This window comes from Myotis brandtii, unplaced genomic scaffold, assembly GCF_000412655.1.
Source record: "Myotis brandtii unplaced genomic scaffold, ASM41265v1 scaffold674, whole genome shotgun sequence".
NCBI lineage: Eukaryota > Metazoa > Chordata > Mammalia > Chiroptera > Vespertilionidae > Myotis > Myotis brandtii.
The window spans coordinates 338,617-338,828 of record NW_005370630.1 but is presented as its reverse complement, the minus strand read 5'-3'; positions in this window follow the sequence as shown (position 1 = coordinate 338,828).

The following is a 212-nucleotide window of genomic DNA, read 5'->3' as shown; positions in this document are numbered from 1 at the left end:
CCGTGTGCTGCACCGCTGGGGCGAGGAGAGGGGTCATCGCTGAACTTGGCGAGGTTTCCCTGTCTGTTCCCGGCCTCTCTCTGCCCGATCCTCCGCTCGGCGGACAGTCTCCTGCCTCTACCACCGACGCCTGCTTTGGAGTTTTCTTTCTTCCCGCGCCCGCCAGCCTTGAACTTCACGGGGGCGGCTCCTCGGGCGCCTCGCGGCCCGAC